Genomic DNA, 21709 nt, shown 5'->3' with positions numbered 1-21709 from the left:
AGGAAGGAGAAATATTCCAAGTAGAGCAAATGGTTTATGCAAAGATCCTGACATGAAGTTGGCAGGGAAGTAGAACCTAGAAGTCTATGGTGCTGGTAAAACTCTGGTTCTGAGCAAATGCAAATATAGAGGGAGAAAGTGGAATAAAAATAAGGGAATGATGTTGAGAGATAAGAAGGGTCAATTCAGAATGGTTTCAATAAGACATATGCAAATGTTGGAGGAGACTTACAGACCATAAACTTTTAGAAAGGTTATTCTGCTTATCATATGGAGAATAAAGATGTATAAAATTGTAACCATCGTGTCTTGGCCTTTTGGCTAAGATCAAGTGTAGTATCTGTTCTTATCAGTTTAATATCTGATATGTTCTCTGAGGACAACATATTAAATGGATTTTTTGAATTAGGAGATGGAATAGGAGCTTTCTCTGTCAATTCCACACATTGACCTGGTATTGCAGTACTTCCAGGAACGGTGCACCAAAACAAACAAACAAACAAACAAAATTGTAACCAGAGAGACCATTTAGTTGATAATTACAATAATCCATGTGAGAAATCATTGTTTGATTTGGGGTTTGGCAGTGAGAATGGACTGACGTAGATGTCGTTGAGATATATTTATGAGCTACATGACACTTGTGACTGATTGAGGGGAATGATAGTGATAAATGAAAATGAGGAAAATTTAAAGATGATACCCATATTTTTGGTTTGATAAATTATGTAGATCTAATGGCTATGTTGGAAATTAGGTGACTCTGTTCAAACGAAGCTTCCTAACATTCATTATAATAAATGAATAAGAAGATCGAGCTGTAGGTGTGAAATTAGCTTAAATATAGTGCTTAAGGTATAACAGAATATGATCTGAGATTTTGTTGTTGTTGTCTCTAAGTTAAAAACTTGGTCTCAAGCTACATTTCAGGAAGACATTCTCAAAAGTGTTGCTAGGTAGAACAGAAAGCAGCCTGCAGGAGGAGGCAGAGGAAGCTCACTTTGATGTAGGTTCTGGATGAGCTGGAGAAGTCCAATGGCCCTCCCTACTGCCGCCACTGCACTACACAAAGAGGGAATTCTTGGAGGTGCTTGACATGCTGCCAGGTTTTTGTCTGAATATTTCTGAAGGCAGTAGTCTCACTAAAGCAAGGTATATGAAGAGGACAGAGGTGCCAGAGAAGAAGATTTCCACTGCACAGTTCCTTGTGGTCCTTTGATGCCATGAAAGTAAAAATCATTGATTCCTCTGGGGTTAGAAAATAAGCCAGGAGCTAAGGCAGGAGCTGAGGCAGCTAATAGGAAATCCAGATGACACACCACATTGAAAGAGGGTTGGAGACACGTGTTGCTAGACATGATTCAACAGGGCAAGGCTTATATCAGTGTGATATATATCTTTGAGTACATATATTCAGTACACTGCACTGAAAGCAGTATAATAAAAGATGATTAGCAATGTCCATGTCTGAACGGAATGCTGTAACACAGAAAGGCAAGTGTTTTCAGATCCCTGCATAAATCATTGAAACGTAAATAGATGGGTAGACAAAGACATTTCAGAAGGAAGAAACAACCTAGTTAAAAGGATTTAAAGGTAAGAAAGCAATTTAAACAACTTTTGAATTATTGCAAGAAGTCCAGGATATCTGGAGAAAAGATAGAATGAAGGGGTTGGGGAAAGATCAGAAAGTGTTATCTCCTTTCTTTCAATGTTGAGTCAGTATTTTATTCTCAAGGATAATCCATTAACTAATTTTAGGATGGATTTATATAATGTTTATAACTTGCAAAAATATCACTGACAATGTTAAAAAGTAAAAGCATAAGGGGGAGATGTTGGACACTGAGAAACCTCTACAGAGAGATGAAGGAGTCAGGGAGATTATTGCAATAATCAGGGTAGAGAAAATAGTTGGTCTTGGATTGCAATGGAGAACAAGAGGAGAGGACAGGAAAAATAACCACATCACAACTACTTAACTAAGTAGGTGCAGCAATTATGGCCTGCAAAGACTAAAATACTTAATTTAAACTACATTTTTTTAGAAGTGGGGTGATAAGTTATAGAGAAAAGCCTAACTTAGAAGCAATTTTATGGTTTAAGATGGGGTATGACCATGTTTATGAACATAGTAGAAGGGACAGGGAAGATATTGGAAAGAACAGATCACCACAGGAGGAAGGTCTCAGAGAATACAGAAGGGGGAGGGTTTAGAATTGATAAAAGGAGGGAACTTTTTTCCATAGACAGGGTGGGAAAGATTAAGGCTGGATTTAGATAAAAGTACATTTATCATGAAACAAGAGGAAAAATGGCACTCGTGACCAGTGACTTTTTTATTCTATGAAGTAGGAACCAAAGTCATTTGCTGAGACTAAGCAGGGATGAGAAGGAGCTTGTAGGGAAAGGTAGGGCCTTTGAAAAACTATTTTAAGGCATTGACAGAAAGGGAGAAGTAGGTAAATAACCTCACGTTTCTTGTCTGTCCATGTGACCAGTTAGTAGTGGCATTTATTTGTCTGACAGCTGCTATTTATCTTTCCACATGCCTGGAGGAGTAATAATGAGGGAATAGTACTTTATTGTTAAAATAAATATTAACTCTAAGCATCTGACTTTGAGACAAACTTCAACTTGTTATTGAATTTAAGGTATTGTACTACACTCCTTTGAGAGTGTAAAGATGAGGTTATGTTTTTCACAGAGCTCACAGTTGATAGGTGATAACCATACGTGCATGAACAGGAAAGGTCAGAAAAGCCAGAGAAGTGTTATACCATCAAAGTTAAACAAAATCTTTATGGGGGGAAAAAAACCCCAGAAGAAATACATAATGCTTTACAGATGTAGCAGTAAGTTTCAATTAAGAAAAGGAGATATTTGTACCTGAGTAATGTATAGTAACATTGATGTGATCTTTAATATAGTTTTTGTTTGTTTTGTTTGTTAACTATATATGTGCCCAATGGAAAACAAATACGGATAGAAGGTATAAAATCTTGGTTTAAGTTAAAAACAGGAAAATAGAACATGTGCTTAAATATATATTATCTCTCTATAGTCTAAATAAAAGTTTGCTGTTAATAATTCTTAACAAGGATGTCACTGAAAGCTTAAAAATGATATGGCTAGAGCATTTTCCACTACTTCATGATGACCTCATGTTTTATACATGCAGTACAAATTATCTTACATATATGAAACTAATCAAGGTTTTAATGATAGACTGATAGTCCATACCTAATCAACATGATATTTTTACATAAAACTTTAACCTTTTCAATATTATAAATGTATGACACCATATAGTTTGATGTACTTAACTTCTTAGTGGGCTTCTAAAACTTTTGGTATTTATAGCCTAGATTATGAGTTCTTAGATATCAGTGACTCTTCTGCACCTTTATAACTCCAGACATTACCTTACATAGCAGAGTTTTAAAAATAATAGTTGCTTTCATGATGTCATTTTTCTATTCTGATTTTAATGTCTTTTTAATTTAAAAAAATACATAGAGTGAGACATATAAAGAGCTGTTATTTTATTTTTTAAAGAGCTCTAATTTTAAGTGTCCAACATGATGAGTCACTCAGTTGTAAAACCACAACACACATCTGAATATAGAAAAATACCATCACTCCAGAATGTTCTTTCATGCCCTTTACCAATCAGTGCCCCTTCAGAAGTAAGAACTACTTTGATTTCTATCATAATGCCTTAAAAAATTCACTTTGATAGAAAATATTTTCTTTACAAATAATTTGATAAAACTCAAGTACTTGCATACTTAGTGAGTTACAAAGATAGCAGAGGTTATTTCAATGTAAATTTCCCAGCCAGACTTTCTACAATGACTAGGTTCACTAGATAATTTCTCTCAGCATCAGCTCATTTTGTGTTGTGCTGTGTGGACCAGAAATAAAAAGCCTCATTTAATGGCAACCCTTCAAAAGCATTACTCAAGAGTCATGATCATGTTCTAATTATTATGGGATGTGCACTGAATCTCAAATAAAGTCAGAGACTTTGAAGGCAAAGAAAGCCTACATTTTATGTCCCTCAGTTAAAAAAGATACAAATTTAAGGTTTATAGATTGATAGCAACTAAAAAATCTTTGTTAATAGCCTTACTTCTTCTTCTCACATAACATTGATGCTTCTGTTAAACATCACAGAAATTTGGCAGATTAAACAATACTGATTAATAATGGCTTTCAATCAGTGATGTGTACTAGCAGTGCCATTCTAATGTAGCTTGTCACTTTTCTGATTTTATTAAACCAGAAAACAAAGTCTCTGTGTGTACTGTGTGATGTAGTATTACATGTCATTTTGGAATTCTCATGAACTTTCTTTTGTAACCATCAGTACCACCACTACCACCTTATCTACCATCCCTAACATAACAAAACTTTTGTACACATGTGTCATTATTAGCCAATTAGACACATCTTCTCTTTGAGTGTTCTATGTCTTACTGTACCTTGACCCAGAATGTTATTTCCCTCCTTGGAAAACATTAGTTTTTCTTCTCTTTTCACTATTTCCTTGAAAACTTAGCTCTGAAGTGTTTTTCTCAGTTTCTCTAATTGTGTGCATCACATGTATATATTCTTCCTCCATCAACATTCTCTGAAAGTTTAGGTGTAAATCTCATATAGCATTGCTGTGACCTGTTTAAAATTACCTTCATCCCTACAAGAAAGTACCACATGGTAGGACAATGTATCAGGGTTAATATTTAGCATCTAATATATAAGAGGTATTCTAAGTGCTTGCTGGGTCAGTAAATAGTTCAATGGAAGGAAAAGCTTGGCATAGTGAAAGACTAGAGTTCGAATCTGAAGTTTTAAATGTGAGATTTCAATCTATCACTGAAAAACTGCAAACCTGAGTAAACTGCATCTCAAAGCAAGGAGACAGAAATGGATCAAGGAGAGTAATTTGAGGAAAATGATGAAATTTTACTTACTAACAATGATTCTACTTAATAGATAAGGAATTATAATACACTGCACTGTTGCTTAAAGAATTATAAGACACAACAATGTGTCCTATTACCATAAAACAAAGGAAATGACAACAAAGGAATGAGTCCTAAGAGGTTGGAAGCTAGTCAACAAGACAAAGGAAGATGGAATTGTTGGATTGGGCTTTGGAAAGGATGCAGTGCCTTTAGAATAAGTGATTTCTATGGCTCAGATTATAATTTGTTGAAGGGTGATTAAAAATAAAAACATAGAATTCCGAATGTAGTTTATGCTTTCAAGAAGTTTGGAACAATGAAGACAGAAAATGACTAGGAGTTTCAATAAGGTTTAAAGGCACGTTTAGTCCATTTTTGCTTTGTTTTGTTTGCTGTTTGGAGGGAGAATTTTGTTTCCAATAGGACAGGTAATATAATCTCACAAAAATATTATAAAAGATCCTTGCTTATATCATTATTTTGCTTGTCCTAAATTTCAAAATAGTCCAAATATGATTTTTCTTTTCAATGATTATCATGCAACTTTCTATATATGCCACACTCAAGAAATAAAGGCAGTTTATACTATCAGTTTTAATAAGTTGTTAATAAATAATTGCATTCTTTGATTGACTTTGAACTATATTTAGGAAAAATTTTGTCACATAGTGTGTTATAGCAATAGTTTGATTATGTTTGATTATTTTTGCCTTCTCTGCATATTAAAATATCGCTTCCATGTCACTAGAAATGGTAGATTAGGCAGTTAGCCATGAGCAGAGCAGATACAATAGGCCTGGTACGGAATGTCACCAGGGCAAAAAGTTCTGGGTGCCTAGCAATGAGCAAAACTAGTAAAAAACAAGTATTATCAGCTAGGAACTTACCCACAGGGCAGCCTTTCCATCCCTTATATACCACTGGTCATGATGCTTAAACCCCCTGTCTTTTCATTTCACTATTAATACTGTTTAGAGGAGGAACAATGAAGCTGGAGAATAGACTTATATGACTCCCATACAAGCCCTTGCATGACCGCTCCCTTAAGCATTAAGCCCCCAGGACAATGAGGTTCTGACCTGCGTCAAATAGTCTTAGGAACAAAGCCTCAGGTGTGTAGGCCACAGAGACGTAGTTTTGTTCAAACTAGAAATAACATTTAGGCCTTACCTTGTGTCTCAGCTCGAGGCCCAGAAAAGCAACAAAGCAGGATGAAGGAACACCATGGCCTCTATCAGGACCAGCTGTAATGACTAATGATCCCCCTACCCTAGTGCTGACCATGACCCTGAAAGGACACAAGTTGGAAAAGTTGAATATTCTGTGGAGACCCTCCCCAGGGACGTCCCCTAGAGTTCCCATCTCTGGAAAGCAGATAGAAGCCCTTAAGACTAAACTCAGTTCTCTCTCTCACTCTCACACCGTTCTCCTTCTTCTCCTATCAGGTGCATTATCTTTGCTTTCTTTTTCCCAAGCTTCAAGGTCCTTTCTTTTGCTCCTATAACCTGTTTCCTTAGTTCATGCAGCCCAGCTGGCTCACTTCTTCCACCTCTGTGACTTTCAGAATCAATTTCTTATGCCAGACCTCTTGGCTCTGAATTCTTTATTAGCCATATTCAAGGCTGAAGTTTAACTCTGTCATAACAGAAAGAAATCTAAAACTTCAAACCTGTGCTCAGAACTGTCCAAGGAAGACTGCAGTGTTATGCATGCTTTCCCTCTTAGTGTATATTAAAAAAATGTTAACTGGTTTGCTAATTGATGGATTACAGCAGGTACCAACAAAATCTAACCTGGGGGCTAATTTGTGTTTGCCATTCCTTTTATAAATAAAGTTTTATTAGAACATGATCACATGGATTTATTTTATATCATCCATGTCTGCTTTCACACTAGTCACACAGTTGAATTAGTAGTTGTGACAGAGATAGTTTTGCTTGAAAAATATAAAACACATATTTTAGTTCATAGAAAAAGTTTGAAAGCTGCTATATTGGAGATTTATATTGAAATTTCATATATCTATAGAAAATGTAGGTCTTAACTTATAAGACATTTCAAATATGCGCTTTCCTACATTATATATATTTATATTTAGACTATTAACTCAATAAATAATTATAAAATATCTTTCATAAAAGAAACTTTTTTTTTTAATATCAGATGCTGGAAATACAGCAGTCAACAAAACAAAAAAAAATCTGGTGCTGATAGAGCTTACATTTCAGTTGTAATCAATTAAACCACAGATTTTCAACCTTTTCATCTCATGACACACTTAAACTAATTACTAAAATACTGTGGCACACCAAAAAATATATATTTTGCTGATCTGACAAAAATAAGTATAATTCTGATTCATTTACAGTGGATGGCTATTGTTATGTTGGCTGATACTATTATTGTTTTTTTTTTTAATTTGGCAATCCAAGGAAAAAGAGCTCATTGTCCCTGACCAATATACAGGGTCTGGCAGAAGTAAGGCCTGCTTGAGTGTGGTTAGTAGGGTAATAACATGGGTGTAATAATTTACAGTTTTATTTTGAACATTTCACCTAAAATGTCAGAAGGTGTGCTTGAGTGTGATATTGTTATGTCACAGAATCACATGCTTATGATTTTGTAATAAAAGATTTTATAATAAAAAAGGGGTGTTATCTGTGCTAGATTCTGCATTTTAAAAAATTCTTATGGCATACGAGCAACACACAGTTGAAAATCACTGAATTAGACAATTGACAACCGACAAAATAATTAATATCAACAAAATGAATGATAAAATATTAAAATATTGTGCAAGGAAATCACATGTGCTATGGATATCAAGAATTAGATGAAATATTAAACACAAATTTACTACTATATATCATTTATAGTGTCCAAAGATGTTCCTTAAATAAAATGTATTCATCTATCAGTATATCCAGTAAAATAACAACTCCCTAATTCAAATGCCTGTGTCCTAATTTTATTATACTCAGTCCAGACACCCATTAAGATACTTTTCTGGTGTTCACTTTTAATTTGTACATGTTTCTTTCCTCAGAATTTATAATACCGGGAAAAGCTTAAAAAAGAATTATATCACACAAAGTTAATCTTTACAGAACAGTTCATCATATTAAACCAGTCCCTATAATTCTGCATAAATATAGTGTTTAAATCCAGTATATAATTTCTCTGTAATATTATGTGAGAAAAATAAATTTAATATAAAATATTCATGTCAGTCTAGTAAATAATAGCTCAATAGTATCTCAACACATTTAGAGAGCAGGAGGAAAAAAGTCTAATAATATTACAAAGTCTTCTCCCAAAATATATGGAATGTAGTCATAATTTAATCATCACATTAGCTTATGAGGTATATTATAAACTAAGAAACAGCAAGCTATAAACAATTTTATTTTTATTGCATTGATAAAGAAAATGGTAATTTATACTTCTTTCTAGAATTTTCCTTGAATGAACTACATAAATGATGCATGAGTAATTTAGTCTCTTTTTAGGTGTGCCCAACAATATTAAAATAAAATGGGAATGGTGGTTCATCCTGGGACACCTTAGATGTTAAGGGCTTTCTGCAGTTCATCAGTATAATAACTTTGTTCTGGACTTTCATTGTTTTGTTCCCAGATTTAGATATTGGATCCTTGACACTTCTATTATTACTGAAATCTAAAAACTGCTTTAGAGTTAAATATTAAGATACAAGTAAAAATAATTTTTAAATCATTGATCTTAATTTTTCTGAGATGTATATGTTTTCTTTTTTCATTTTTGCACTAACCTTTCATGGAAAAGTAAACAACCCTCATTGAAATACTTTATGGGAAAATATATTCACTAATGATACATCAGATAGAGGTTTGATCTCCAAGATATATAAAGAACTCACTCGACTCTCCTCCAAGAAGACAAACGATCCAATCAAAAAAATGGGCAAAGGACCTGGGCAGACACTTTTCCAAGGAGGAGATACAGAGGGCCCAGAGGCATTTGAAAGGATGCTCGGCATCACTAGCCATCAGAGAAATGCAGATCAAAGCCACCATGAGGTACCACCTCACACTGGTCAGAATGGCCATCATAAACAGATCCACAAACAACAGGTGCTGGCGAGGCTGTGGAGAAAAGGGAACCCTAGTCCACTGTTGGTGGGAATGCAGACTGGTGCAGCCACTGCGGAAAGCAGTGTGCAAATTTCCTCAAGAAGCTGAAAATGGAACTGCCTTTTGATCCAGTGATTCCCCTGCTGGGACTATACTCTAAGAACACCAAAACGCCAATACAAAAGAACCTATGCACCCCAATGTTCACAGTAGCACAATTTACAATAGCCAAGTGTTGGAAGCAACCTAAATGCCCATCGGTAGATGATTGGATCAAAAAGTGATGGTACATATACACAATGGAATACTACGCAGCAGAAAGAAAAAAAAGAACTACTAAACTTCGCGACAGCATGGATGGAACTGGAAAGCATTATGCTAAGCGAAATAAGCCAGGGGGCAAAAGACAAATACCATATGATCTCACCTATAAGTGGAACCTAACCAACAATACAAAGATGCAAGGAAAATATGACCAGCAACACTGAAAGGAAAAGAAACTAACAGAGACAAGAGGGAAGGAGGGAGGGGTGAGCAGGGAAAGGGAAGGGAAGGGGAAAGTCAAGGAACATATAGCAAGAACTCATGGACAAAACCAAAGGGGAAGAGCTGAGGGAGGGAAGGAGGGAGGGGGCAAGGGAAAGCGGTGGGGGGGAGGCAGAGACAAATGTATTTAAAAATAAAGAAAGAAAGAAAAAAAAAAGAAAGCTTGATTAACTATGGATGGACAGTTTTTCTTTAATATATAAGTACATCATACTATATTACCCTATTTTCTAGAACATGCATTAACAGCATTAGTTATACAATATAAATTCCCCAAACTAAAATCTTGTATTTGTAAAAACTATTTCATCATTGATAAGAAAACATATCTAAAATAAATACAGGAAAAGGTAGAAATCAACATCTGAATTTTATGTTGTGCTCTATAGAGGCTTTTATCTTACTGAGCTTTCTTGAGCATATTAATACCAAAGTAAATGCTTCTGCAACCCGTAGAGTTCAACTCAGTGCCATATCCTACGTAATCCAGAAACTATTTGGAATAATATTGGAAAACTACTTGGGGAAAAATACTAGAAGGAATAATAAAAGTGTAAAATTTAAAAATAAATAAAATAAATAAATAAATAAATAAAATTTAAAAAAAGAAATACTTTATGAAATTAACATTTTCTGAACTCAAGTTCTAGCAACTACTAGTAACCTGGTAGCTAAAGAGAACAGACTGGATGGAGTGCATGTATGTGAAAAATGACAGCTTCACTGTAGTAGTCAGAGGGGTGGTAGACACCATTGAGTGAGCATGTGTACTGTGTGGCTGTTGCATTCAAAATGACTGAGCCAGTGGAGCAACAAATCTATATCAAATGCTGTGTTAAGCCTGAACATTCTTCCACAAAAACTATGCAAATGAATCAGAAGGCCTCAGCTATGGGCAACTGGTGATTGGTAGCTTCACCATGACAAGGCACAGGCTCATTCATTATTTCTCATGCAGAGTTTTTTGGTGAAACATCAAATCAGCCAGGTGCCTCACTCCCTCTGTAGCCCAGATTCGGTGCCCTGCAACTTCTGGCTTCTCCCAAATCTAAAATCACCTTTGAAAGGGAAGAGATTTCAGACAATCATTGAGATTCAGGAAAATACGATGGGGCAGCTGATGGTAATTGGGAGAGCTGTGTGAGGTCAAGGTGCTTATTTTGAAGGGGTCTGAGGCATCACTGTCCTATATACAATGTTTTTTGTATCTTGTATCTTCTTCAATAAATGCCTCTATTTTTCATAGTACATGGCTGGATACCTTCTGGACAGCCCTCGTACTTTTACCGTTACTATAAGTGGCTTACATTCTTATGTATTATTTTCTCCATGATTGTTACTGGAAGAATGGTTCTGCTAAGAGAAAAAAATTAAATAACATTGTGTTGTTATATACTTTCTCTAATTTTAATGTAAAAAATAATAATAAAAATGGAACCATTTAAAAATGGAGTTGGAGCTGCATCTCAGGGTATCTACTTGTGTATTTTATTCCTCAAACTTTTAGAATATAAAACTAGGAAAAATAACCTTTCAAACCGGCCTAACACATCACTGTGTTTCAAGTAACTGCTTGTTATGGTAAGGGACTGAACATTAAAGACATTCTTTATAACTATCACTGTTAGCTTATCTGCAACTATAGAAATTCCTTCCTTGGCTTATTAACCCCCATAGAAATTCCTTTATTTTATTCATGCACTTATTTCCTTCCCCTTTCTAATAAATATTCTTTGCCTTCATATCCTAATCCAAACACTGAACTTTTTGCCTGAATCACTGCTTCCCAATTAGCTATTCTTTTGGATCTCAGATAAAAGCTTGTTGTCTCTTTTATTTCTCTTATTTTTTGGTAAACACTACCAAATTTAACTATCTACTGAACCATTTGCTAATTTCCTGAGTTCTATACTAACATCTTTTTTTAAAGATATTAACTGTTTGCAAGCTATTGAAGCTATTATTCATTGGTAGTAAGTAACAAAGAAGTCTGGTCTCCTAAAAACTTGCAAAAATGAGAACTGTTCCCAGGTAGCTGGCATACTTTGCTTGGGCAAAGATAGTAATAGTTGCCATGACTCAACAATATAGAACTTTTCTCAAACACCTAAGTCTGTTTTCTAGTCAAAGCAGTAAAAAATGAATAAACTCATGGACTTAATAGTATAACATGAAGATACTCAACAAAAAGAGAAATAAGATGCTGCTTCATAATAAATAACTAGAAATGTCCAAGAATTTCAAGGCTGCCTTTGTCATTATCAGTGAGATATCTGTTTACATAACTGTTAATGTATCAAATGCAAACACCTAAGATGGAGGGCATGTAACAATAACAACAAATAATTCTAAGGTATAAAAAAACTCTTATTAGGAAGGTAATGATGATCATATTTGTTTCCACAGCATGACTCAGATTTTTTTTTTAAAGTTAAAAGATAATAAATATTAAGAAAAAGAAATTAGTTTCTACTTAGGCTGTCAATAGCTTTTTGTGAGTGGAGTGTGGAATTTATGCTCAAGACCCAAACATATTTAACACAAATTGTTATAAAGTACACATACTCAGAAAATAATGTTTTGAAGAGCTAAATTTCTGAAATTACTGTAACCAAATGCCTAAAAGAGTTTAGGCCCAGAAGGATAAATCACTCCTGAAATCCAAGCATAATCCTTATGCCAAAGAGACAACTTGGAGGTAACATATTCCATCAATTCTAGTAGAAATGAATCCATTAGTGAGTTCAACCTATTAAAAATTATAGTGTGATATTTTTCATAGGGTGGTTAATAGATTGAGTGCCTAAGGTGTTTATTAAAATAGTTTTCTAGGCAATCTCCCAATCTCACTAAACTGAGATACCTTAGCAGAATATAAAAATCTTTGTTTTTATTACATCTATGGGTGATAGTCATGTACAACCTAACATAAGAGCTAAAAGTCAAATGGAACCACAAAAGTATAAAAATAAGGATGCACACATTTTCCAAAATAGTAATTATGCTTGTTTTAAAATAGAATTGTAGTAATTACGTACATTGACCTCAGTTCAGTTCATTTTTAACTTGCATTTTATTGAGCACATATATAACTAAAAATTCTATATGCTAAGGATATAAAAATGAGTAAAATACACTTCTTTTAGTGAAACAGCTTATTGAATTGTATGAATCAACAGACAAGCAAACCAACAATTATAAATCAGTTTTAGGACTTAGCAGACATATGGCCCAGGTGGTATGAAAGTACAGAGGATGAACTTAAAACCAGCTGTTTGGCAGTTCAATGTGAGTAATATAAAAATAAGAAAATTGTTTCAATAGTATAGCTTTTTTAGAGAACCAAAGAAAATCTTCCACTAACATAAAATTACAAGTAGAAGAAATAAAATTCTTGGTGTTAAAATATTTTTTTGATATTCAATTTGTTGCCATGAAAAGGGGTTCTTGCAGTGTCACAAGAAAGAAATTTCAAAAGGCACAAGCATGCGAGAAAGTTGAGGACAGTGGCAAGCAAAGGGCAGGCAGGCTCTAGTAGCAACTGCCCAGGATCCCTGATAATCCTCCATATATTTTCCTAATTTGGAGGAACAAGAAGGCTCCTTTTCCACCTGTCAACCTTCTTTCTAGTCCCTCCCAGGTTGTGCTGGGCCCTCCTCCTATCCAATCTCTTTCCTGGATGTTCCAGCCTTTCGTGCCCTCATCCAATCCGATTCTTTTCCTAGATTTTCCAGGCTAGACTCTGCTCCTTTATGTCACTATTCAGGCTCCTACTGTGTGGGCCCCAGCTTCCCCCAAAGTTCTGCTGCTCATCTGGTTTGTCCTGCACGTGTGCTTCCTCCTTTGTGCCACGTTGGCTTCCGCTGCTTATGTGCACAGTAGAGGGATTTTCCCTGCTACTTTAACTCTCCTTCCTTAATCCTGGATAATGACCGGCTGTCTCCTGGGGAGGTTGATTCTTCCTGTCCACTGCTGTCCACTCTTGCCCACTTCGGGATTGCTCCTGGATGAAGTCCCTTCTGTGGAGGGTTTGGTGGTTCCCTGGGGAGTATGTGAATGCTGTGGCTCCCTAATGAATGAGGCTTAATGTCTGATCCCATTTGCTCCCTTCCTTTATTAACACTAAATAGCTACCTGTGCTAACAGATTGACTTCATGACTATTATAAGGTATTATTAAGATATAATAGTCAATAATTCCATGTTTTTATATTCATCCTTATATAAGTACATAATCATTCTCTTCCACAGGCAATTGATTTAATGTCCAACAGATTGGTTAGTTGGTTGTTTGGCTTATGGTGGAATAATCCTGGGTAGGGCCACTCTACTAATCAACCTAATAAAGCACATAACAGAGATACTCACCAGAGGAACAAATGCAGAGATCTTAAACATTACCAATCTAATTTTATTTTGGGGGTAAGAGAGCCATGTATCTTTCTCCCACCTCTCTCTGGGGGTGTCTTACTTGAAGGCCTGGAGTGTGGAGTGGTTGCCTGGCCTGTTCTGACCCCTCACATTTCTGAGCCTTAGACAAAATTTGGCTGAGCATTGTCAGTATCATAAACAAAGGAGATGACTAATCATTTACTGTTTCCTCTAGCTGCTGGGACTGCCTGCTGGTCTTTGGAATTCCTCCTGGTTTCAAAGTGCTAATACTAGGGTCTTTACTTGACATATCCCCGAAAGTCTATAATTCCAGTGCTGAAAAAGGCTTTAAAGATCAGTAAGCATTCCTCTCTTATTACAGATAAAGAAACTGAGGTGCTTCAAGGCTAAGACACTGCACAAACTCCAAGGGTTGGTTAGTTGCAGCATCTCAGCAACCCTAAAGTACCTGGTGTCCTTCACTAGGCCTCCCCCTAAGCTGTGAGGCTTCATTCTAAGGACAGTATTCTCTAGTTCTTTCTAGGGCAGTCAGGATTGTAATGATAGTTTCCAGTTGATGGTCTCTTATGCTCTAGCCGCACGACTCTCAGAGTCTGATCAAACCAATCATTTCTTTTAGGTCTAACAGCAGTTGAAGGAAAGAGAGAGTCTAGTAATTTAAAAAGATACCTCTTCCTCCTCCAGACACCTGGGCCATATAACCTCTGAGACAACTGAGATTACATACATAAAATTAACAGACTGGTTATAAGTACACACACACACACACACATGTTTATATATAAATATACATTTGTTTATATATAAAAATATATTTTTAAAAAGAAGACATGATTGTTTATGAATTGTGGTTAATGAAAATTGTGACCTGTGATCCTACAATACTGTAACACATGTTCTATAGAGCCTGCTTCAAAGCTCAACCTGAGGCCTCGACCTAGTCCACGGTTTAAAACAGCTTGTTACTTTGAGGTAGGGAACATTTTGGAAATTCAGGGAAAATTTTTTTTGTTGGTAAAATAATTAGGGGGCTTTGGTGAGAGGGAACAGCAATTCTCTAAGATCTGTAGGAAACAATGTCTCACAATGAAAACTCATTTTCTCATTCTGTTCTTTATACAGATCTTCATTATGGAGCTGGACATTCAAGTAGATAAAAACAAGTTTATATTTTCTGAGTCTAGAATAAACACTGAGTTTTATAGTTTTGTCACAGTTCTGAGATACACTGAATGTTTTAGGACTAAAACTACAGAGCTATCAGTGGAGATTCTTGCTTTGTTCAGAAATTGCTGAAGTGTTATTATCATTTTAGAAAACTTTGCTACTATGGCAAAGCTGCTTATATTTTATTAGTAGTCAGTAGAGAATGCCTGCATCCATTTGAAGTTATAGATGTCACATTCACCATAATTTTGCATAACTGTTCCTACAAATAATTAATTCTAATCCTATACAAATACACTTAAAAATTTACATATTAAAATACATATTATTTTATTCTGTTAATTTCCTCTTTTGTTTTATAATAGGTGAAATATTATATTAATTTTTAAAAAAAATTACATACCTAAGCGTGTGATATTATCCATGAATTTCATTTCTACCTAGTAAAAGGAGTATAACAAAATATTCATTTTAAGAAAGAAACATTTTATCAGATCATGGTATAGATGATTGTTTAATGATGCAGTCACTCACTGGCATGGATGAAAATTTTCTACCTGAGCATTTGAGTGAAGTATAAATGCAAACTTACTATAGAGGACTCTGAAATTTTAGTTTGATCAGATTCTTCCACTGGTAACAAAATTAACTTGTCTCTAAAAATACTGTTTTTTCTTTAAATTTGAAGACTTTGGCAACATTTTAAAGGGCAATTTAAGCAATGTTCTATGAAAAAAAAATAACTTTCCAAAAATCTAACTGTATCAGAACTGCTATGTCTCAGTATCCTGCTGTGGCCACAGTAGTCTGGACCATTGCTTTAAGTTGCTTGAACAATAAATTGTTGGGAAACGCCCTGTCTGGTTTCAGGAACTGTAACACTGTCAACAGGCTGGAGAGCCCCAAGGCTGGATATAATCAGAAGGCCTGGGAGAAACAGGTTTCTGAGGAGATATAGCCTGTCGCCATTGGCAGAAGTGTAGCTTCTGCCTCTTTGCTTTGCCAGGAAGGATTGGGTATCAAGGATGGGTAAGTTACCTCAAGCTGAGGTATACAACCTAAGACAGATCCTAGTTGATTTTTGGAAGCAGGCAAGAAATTGGGGGACATGGAGAAAGGGCAAAAATGCCCGCACCTCTCAGCTTGGCTTGGACATGGCCGGAGTCCTCATTCTAGCAGAAGGCAGTCTCCTTATCTCTTGGTGGTTCCCTGCCTGCCCCCCTCACCTGGCTCAGGCTTGAAACAGTGCGGGAATCAGCCCTAAATCAGGTTCCTGAGGAAATCTGGCCTAAAGGTAAATTCTTTAAAGTATGCTTTGTTCTTCCCTCAAAGCTCTGGCCAGCTCATGCTGCAGAAAGACATTTACATTATTTACAGACCTTACCCTATACTGTTAGGTGCCCTTATGTCTACCTTGCTCTCAAGTTTAGTCTCTCTCTTGTTTATACTAGTTTCCTCACAGACCCATGTAAATCAGTGTGTTCCTACCATTCGTCTTCTTAAGAGCATCATCTTTCTCTGTGAACATTAACATACTGCTGTAATGAGGTAACCTATGCATTCCTGTTACCTAGCCCCACTGATAACCTTTCCAATAAAAGCATTTGAACAAAGGGCAATGGGGCCTTCCCCACTAGAGGGATGTGCCATGGGCTTCTCCACTAAGAAGCAAGTGCCCACATCTGCTCTCCCGGCAAACAGAGAAGTGTTTGCGACAATTCGTGTTTATCCTCCTCATCTGTGACAACCCCAGCACAGGCTCTGTGGGATTCAGAGCCCTGCTCCCATATCAGCTGGCCCCGACAGTTTCCCTCAGATTCAGGGAGCAGTGCTCTCCTTTTCCCCCATGTGGCAGTTGCTGTCCAAGCCTGAACTATCGGCGACCCCAATGGCGCTCCCCCAGGGTGGCGTGCCCTGTCTAGCCACTGCACAGCATGACAGTAAATAATTTTACATTTTTAGATACCTGGACCACTTTATAATTTAAATCCAGACCAGATACAACCCAGAGCATACGTAGCTCGGTAGTTTATTCATTGGACATTCTCAGAAACCAACGAGGGTTTGCTGAATTAGTGGAACTTCTATGGGAAGGATGTTAGTTCCTCATCTATTCATAAGCCATTAGCTGAATGGTAGAGTTGGCAATGTTATACAATTACATAATATTACTCTGTTAGTATAAAGAGATCTATGTTTTTTTAATTTTCATTTGAAGTCCTTCTTCTTAGGATATGGCTTTTTGAGGTCATTCCCAAGTTTTACTGGCATAGATTTTCATAATCAAGACTAAACTAACAAGCTCTTTTATCAGTTATCAGGTCTCCTTGCTAAACAGAATTTATTATAAGTGTGTAGAAAGTAACTGAAATATTTTTAATAAAAATCTTTTAGATTTTTCTCTTCATGTAGGCTAAACGTACAATATATTCAAGTTAAGTATTAGGATTACTATGTCTACAAGTTATGTAATGGTCACTGGTGGTCATGTGAATTAAAAGTATTTGGTGAAATCAGATTAAGTCTTTTGTTTCTATTTTTATATATTTTAAGTAGAATTTTAAACAATAAACTCAATATTAAAGTATTTAAGTCACATATACTCTTACATTTGTTTAAGATAGTTAAATAGAAAGGTGGGTATTTTCTCTCAGCCTAATATATGAAAATAACTAGCAACAAGAGAAATAAAGTACCTAGGAATAAATTTAACCAAGGAGGTAAAAGACCTGTACGCAGAAAACTATACAACATTGAAAAAAGAAATTAAGGAAGATACAAATAAATGGAAGCATATACCATGCTCATGGATTAGAAGAATTAATATCATCAAAATGTCCATACTATCCAAAGCAATTTATACATTCAGCACAATCCCTATTAAAACACCAATGACGTATTCCACAGAAATAGAACAGACATTTCAAAAATTTATATGGAACCATAAACAACCCTGAATAGCCACAGCAATTTTGAGAAAGAAACACAAAGTAGGAGGGATCACAATACTGGACATCAAACTATATTACAAAGCCACTATACTCAAAACAACCTGGTACTGGTACAAGAACAGACCCACAGACCAGTGGAACGGAATAGAAAGTCCAGAAATAAGCCCAGATCAATATGGGCATCTAATATTTGACAAAGGGGGCAGAAGCAGAAAATGGAGCAATAATAGCCTCTTTAACAAATGGTGTTGAGAGAGCTGGATGGCTACCTGCAAGAAATTGAAATTGGATCATCAGCTGACACCATACACACAAATAAACTCAAGATGGATAAAAGACTTAAATATAAGTCGCAACACCATCAAAGTCCTAGAGGAGAACATCGGCAGGAAACTCTCATATATCCCACACAGCCATTTTTTCACTGATATGTCTCCTAAAGCAAGGGACATAAAGGAAAGAATAAACAAGTGGGACCTCATCAAAATAAGAAGCTTCTGCACAGTTAAAGAAAACATCAGCAAAATGAAAAGGGAGCCAACTCTATGGGAAAATATATTCACTAATGATACATCAGATAGAGGTTTGATCTCCAAGATATATAAAGAACTCACTCGACTCTACTCCAAGAAGACAAACGATCCAATCAAATAATGGGCAAAGGACTTGGGCAGACACTTTTCCAAGGAGGAGATACAGAGGGCCCAGAGGCATTTGAAAGGATGCTCGGCATCACTAGCCATCAGAGAAATGCAGATCAAAGCCACCATGAGGTACCACCTCACACTGGTCAGAATGGCCATCATAAACAGATCCACAAACAACAGGTGCTGGCGAGGCTGTGGAGAAAAGGGAACCCTAGTACACTGTTGGTGGGAATGCAGACTGGTGCAGCCACTGTGGAAAGCAGTGTGGAATTTCCTCAGAAAGCTGAAAATGGAACTGCCTTTTGATCCAGCGATTCCCCTGCTGGGACTATACCCTGAGAACACCAAAACGCCAATACAAAAGAACCTATGCACCCCAATGTTCATAGCAGCACAATTTACAATAGCCAAGTGTTGGAAGCAACCTAAATGCCCATCAGTAGATGATTGGATCAAAAAACGATGGTACATTTACACAATGGAATACTACGCAGCAGAAAGAAAAAAGAACTAGTAAACTTCGCGACAGCATGGATGGAACTGGAGAACATTATGCTAAGTGAAATAAGCCAGGGGGCGAGACAAATACCATATGATCTCACCTATAAGCGGAACCTAACCAACAATACAGAGATGCAAGGGAAATAAGACCAGCAACACTGAAAGGAAAAGAAACCAACAGAGACAAGGGGTGGGGGCAGGGGAAAAGGAAGGGAAGGGGAAAGTCAAGGAACATATAACAAGGACTCATGGACAAAACCAAAGGGGAAGAGTTGAAGGAGGGAGGGAGGGAGGGAGGGGGTAAGGGAAAGTGGTGGGGGGAAGGCAGAGACAAATGTATTTGAGAAAATAAATAAATAAAAAGAAAAAGAAAATAATTATGTAACTTACCTTCTTATTTTCTCTCCACCACCCCCGTCACCCAAAAGAAAGTTTCCCAAATAAAAAACTAAGTTTAATTGAAAAATATATAATATGTGGAGTAATAAGGATATATAATAATGTGATGCGTTTCAAGCTAAGAACTTTATGTCCAGAAAATGCAAATTATATACCATAGGAAAGATATGTTATTATGTTTATTTTAAATTAATTATCAAAAAGAATATTTTACTGTTTCCTTGATTGCCAAAAATACCACTGTTTTAATAGTCAAGAAGATAGACTCTTATCCTGCCTTCAGTAAGTATTTTTCTGTCTTCAGTGCATCACATGTCCATTATTTGATAAGTTCTGTCAGCCTATTAGTTTTAACTGGTTAGACTTATGAAATGAAATGTTTTCATTTCTCAGGAACACCATTTGTGTTTTTGCTTCTGAGGTCTCATTTTGTGAAGTAAGGAGACACCTATTGCTATTCACACAATTTTTCTGTCAGATAGATAGTGATCATTGATAACTCTTATAGAAACAATATTTTATAGGCAATCATTGTCAACATATCCAATCATAGAGAGGTGGACTCATATGTAATTTGAATCTAAGAACTCCAAATGGTGGAAGTACATATCATAATTATAAAAATAATTACCATCTGGGGGATTTTTAAAGAGGTATGACATGAAAAATAGTGCCAAATTTAAACTAGTTTGGCTAGTTCGCGTTTTGGCCTATGGTTACACCTAATACTTTTGAATATGTAGTCCATTAGTTCTTGGTCATTTATTTCCTTACATGTAAATTCTTTCTAACTATGCTATTAATAATTATATATAATAAGTCCATCTGAGTAATTTATTGGGAAAAATAGCTGTCTAGGAAAATATCAATCTTAAGTCTAAAGTTTTTCATAAAATAATTTCCTTTCTGACCCAGTAGTCCTTTTGCAAATTTGCCAAAACTTTAATAAACTTATAATCCACCTATATTTCTTCTCAGTCAAGAAAAAAATTATATTAATTTAGTAGTGACACTTTTCTGTCATTATCCCTTGAGTAATCAGGCATCAGCTCTTTAGTATTAAGCATTTTCCTTTGTGTCTGTAATTTATGGTGATAACAAGCCATTCCATGACTAACACAACCTGGCATGCCCTAACACATCATTGTTTTCTTCTCTCTGGTCCACTAGGTTAACTGGAGGTCATTATTTCAATCTTTTCTGTCAATTACAAACTTATCACAATATGTTCTGAACTCATTCTTCTGATGACCTAGACAACATCACCTCAGTCTTCTTTTTCTGGGTTCCAAACTGCATGCACACTTTATGTCAATGTCCTTTCATATAATTTGGGTAATATTTTATGCCAATTACAGCCACAGAAGGTTAACCTGACAATTTAGTCATATTATAGCTGGCCTTACCTGTAATATGATTGATTAAATGCTTGAGTTGATTCAATCAGACATTGAAATTATGAAAGAGGATAAAACCATTCACTTTCCATAAAATTGCACAGTTTTTAAGCCTTTAAAATTGACACACTTTGAAAATTGCCCTGCATTATAGATTTTCTTTTGTACAGGTGCCAGTGGTAACCCTATGCTTAATTCTGAGGGAGAAAGTAGAGTAGGTGGAAAAGGAAAGCATGCATTTGGCAATCATGTTTGAGTGATTTTTCAGTTCATTAAGCCTCAGAATTTAAGCTGTTCTGACAAATGTGTTCCCTTTCTTTCAATATATAAAACATAATTATTTCAAATTACTTACTTGGCTATTTCATATATATTTTAAGATTACAAAAGGAGAATGAGTTAACATTTTTTAATTTCAGTTGTTAACTGTAATATTCCATCGCTTTTGTGGTATAAGCATGTATGTGTATGTGTGTATTGAATATGGATTTAGGAGCATGTGTATGCTACTTACAGAAAAAAATCTTTCCTGCCCACAACTTCTCAAAATATAACTAAGAAAATTAGAAAAATACTGTTTATATAGTTCCTTTTCCAATGTATAAATTTGATTACAAACCATTGGCAA

General features: G+C 35.7%; 1 non-coding gene across 1 annotated transcript; it reads left to right on the top strand.

Annotated features, from left to right (window-relative positions):
• Positions 1-301: 301 nt before the first annotated feature.
• Positions 302-488, top strand: LOC129061978 (U2 spliceosomal RNA). Its single transcript, XR_008528229.1, has one exon. It is a non-coding gene; the product is annotated as a U2 spliceosomal RNA (small nuclear RNA).
• Positions 489-21709: the final 21221 nt, after the last annotated feature.

Source organism: Pteronotus mesoamericanus, unplaced genomic scaffold (assembly GCF_021234165.1).
Source record: "Pteronotus mesoamericanus isolate MK-2021 breed Mesoamerican mustached bat unplaced genomic scaffold, CSHL_Meso_final scaffold_651, whole genome shotgun sequence".
Lineage (NCBI taxonomy): Eukaryota > Metazoa > Chordata > Mammalia > Chiroptera > Mormoopidae > Pteronotus > Pteronotus mesoamericanus.
Note: the sequence above shows the minus strand (reverse complement) of the source record. Positions and strands in the feature narration are given on the sequence as shown.